We start from the raw sequence: 3,214 nt of genomic DNA, 5'->3' as shown, positions 1-3,214 counted from the left end.
ATAACGTATCTCCATTATTAAGCAGTACATGACTGTATTAAGTATCCAGTATATCACAGAGGCAAGTATTTGTTTCATAGAATTTTTCTTCTGGAATATCTTGAATTCTTTCTATTTAAAGATATTTCACCTCTTTGTTAGCCATATTTATGGTCACGATAATTTGCCAGGTAGGCAAAATTGGAACAGAGATGGCCACTTTATAGATAAGTATGATATTGTATTTATAACCAGAACTAGATTTATTTTGAAATTACTGTAGTACTTGCTGATTAAATAGATTCATACATATTTATTGAGCACCTATTGTGCATCAAACACTGTTGTAGGTATTGGGGATACAGGAGTGAATAAGATACAGTCCTTGCCCTCTACTTTCATTCTAATGTGTAGAATGACCAAGCATGTCAACTGAAAACAACATCAGCTACATGTTTCATTACCAAAAAAGGATTTATTCCAGGAAGAAGAAAGGGTTGCAATCCAGTGCATGCAGACATGGCAAGCCACGTGCACACCCTGGCCTAACCAAGATGCAAGGGTATTTATATAAGGGAAAACAGAAGTTGAGTCAGGGGGAAGTTAGAAACACAGAGCCTTATTGTAGAGTTCTTCCTGTAGGGTTCTCACCATTACTAGAGTGTGAGAATTTCCACAAGCCCTAGCTCCTCTCATTGACCCTTCCAATTGATTATATTCCCTTAAAGTTCCATTTAGTATTTATTACACAGATACTCAAGAAACATGATGAAAAGCTTACCTATAAAACGGTACCAAACCTGGGTTGATTAGAACTCCAAACTCCATGTCTAGGCCTTAAAACTTAGCAGTTATGGCAAGCTTTGGGGGGCAGTCCAAGAATGGTTACCCAGGGTTTTAAAAGCTTGGACTCTAAAGAAACAATGTAGTGGAGACAAGCTATACGTAATTTTGTGTTCTGGGCGAAAATAGGGATAAATCAGACCTATACATCTTTGTGTGTAGCAGATAGATCTGAGCTTACCAGTTCTATTTAAATAACCTTAAAGTACAATAGTTGTCTGGGAGTGAAAGTTGTTTAATGTTGGCATGTCAGCAGGAGCTCCCCAAACACTGAAGCTCTTGTTGGTAGCAACTTAGGTGTGAGTCCTTGCCGATTGCATCGGGATGGACGGATTGACCTCCGCAGGTAGCCCGCTCTCCTCCAGCTCCTGGACCAGCGCCACTCCCTCCTGGAGAGACCGGAGGGTGGAGGGGGAGCGCAGGACACTCCCGCGGGAGGGGCGCGGGGCGCGGGGCGTGGAGGGCGTGGGCCGGGGGCGGGGCCAGCCCCGCAGACTGGGTGCTCCGGGGAGCTGTCAGTGTCAGGCTCGGGGAGAGAGAGGAAGTGCCGGCTCCCAGAGGACGCGAGCCGAGCGGCCGGCGCAGCGTGAGACAGCACATCCTGCGCGCGCCGCGCCCGCCGCCCTCCGGAGCCGCTGGAGCGCCGCCGCCGCCCGGGAGCCACCGTCGCCGCCGCGCTCGGGGAGCCCAGACTCGCCGTCGCCGAGCGCGTCCAGGTAAAGAGAACGGGGGGTGCCGCCGCTTCGGCGCCCCTCCCCTACAGTAGTTCGGCCCCTGCAGCCGCAGCCGGACCCTTGCCTCGGCCCCCGCCCGGGATCCTGCGTGCTCCGCTGCGCCCTAAGGTGGCCAGAGCCCCCCAGCGGCAGTCCCCTGCTGCAGTTCTCCCGGCAGAGCCGCGAGGTGAGTGCAGAGGAGGAGGGGTCGTGGTGTCTTCACCTTGTCTTCCACCTTGTGGGCGGGGAGGGGCGTCCCAGTGAGCCCCGCCTCGGTCTTTCCTTGGGGAGCAGAAGGCCAGGGGCGGTGAAATTCGCCACCCCTCTGGGCCACCAGCTGACGGCCCTGAAAGGAGGGAGCTGCAGAGGGAGAGGGAAGGGATGCTGTTTGATTACATTCTCAGCTGTCTGCAAAGCTCTTAGATGCTGTTGCTACCCGCCAAGTTGGAGGGAGCGAATGCACTTCCAGCAGGGCATTAATTAACACTCACGCAGGAAGATGCCAGTTTCTCTCAAGGCTGCAGAAAAGTGTGGGTGGGGGATGTGTTTTCGTAAACACCTTACCGGCTGCGTGGCTCTCCTTCCCCGACTCCCACTCCCGAAAATCGCTCTGGCCTTATAAATCTGTGCGTCGTCATCATAAGGGCTGTGATCCTGGCAGCACTGATGGGAACTGAGTGTGCTAGAGTCTCATGACTTGTACCTCTGCTAATAAGGTTAAACCGAAACCCAGGATCAGGACAGGAAATTACTTAGGAAACCAGAGACTCTACAGAAATGTCGAAGATGGAATACAATCGTTATCCTGTCCTCTCCTACATCTAGGTGAGGGGACAGGAAAAAGTAGCCAGCCATTTTCTTGCCTGGAATGCATTTCAAGTGGGCATGCTAGACTTCTTGTAGTTCAAGGTTATGAAAAATTGCTTCCAAATATTTCAGATTAGTGGAAATCGCAGCTAATAGTAAAGCATCTGTAACTGCAGAAGACATCGTAGGGCTCATATTTAGCACAGACATGGGTGACTGTCTATGTACCTATTTTTGTTGTGGAAATTATAGAGAAAGGTGATAATCAGTGTTAGTATATTTGAAATGGAGCTTTCAGTGCAAGTTGCATCCTGAGGGTACTAGTGGGAATGGGATGAATACTTTCTCGGATTATTTAAAATGCCAAATTTTCCCTGAAAGTTTTGGTGTGGGAAAAAAGAGCCCAAACCCTGCTCTTCTGACCATATTTCTCAATAAAATAAAGCCAGACACTCCTACCACTAAGTTATCAAATCTTCTCTTCATAGAAACCAACTCTCCCAAATTTATTAAGGTCTGAGGATCCAGTGCTCCAGGAGCCATATCTCTTAAAAATCTTCTAGCACCATCGTTGGTTGGGATGTTTGGACCCAATGCAGGTTTTTCCCAGCCTGTCCAGCTCCGGGCCCAGTTTTGGGACCAGAACATCTCTTTTTCTTCCTTGTCTCTGGCCTCAGGCACAGATTTACCTACTTCCTCTCCCCTTGGACCTAGGATACTGCAGCTTCTGCTGCCCAGTGCCCTAGAGTAGAAAGATGGCTCAGCCCCTCCCCCCACCTAGCCTGTCCTCTCCTACTGAAAACATGCCCTGAACTCTTTTGGTGTTAAAGATCTACGTCATTAGGTATAATCGCCATTAGGGATATGGTCAG

General features: G+C 49.4%; 1 protein-coding gene across 1 annotated transcript in view; it reads left to right on the top strand.

Moving 5' to 3' along the window:
- The first annotated feature begins 655 nt into the window (after nucleotides 1-655).
- Nucleotides 656-3,214, top strand: part of DYNC1I1 (dynein cytoplasmic 1 intermediate chain 1) — a 314,035-nt gene continuing 311,476 nt past the window's right edge. The window contains exon 1 of the mRNA XM_019662070.1: nucleotides 656-1,722. The gene's annotated coding sequence lies outside the window, so the exon portion shown is untranslated. The remainder of the gene's footprint in view (nucleotides 1,723-3,214) is intronic.

Source organism: Hipposideros armiger, unplaced genomic scaffold (genome assembly GCF_001890085.2).
Source record: "Hipposideros armiger isolate ML-2016 unplaced genomic scaffold, ASM189008v1 scaffold_365, whole genome shotgun sequence".
In the NCBI taxonomy this organism is placed as follows: domain Eukaryota; kingdom Metazoa; phylum Chordata; class Mammalia; order Chiroptera; family Hipposideridae; genus Hipposideros; species Hipposideros armiger.
Note: the sequence above shows the minus strand (reverse complement) of the source record. Positions and strands in the feature narration are given on the sequence as shown.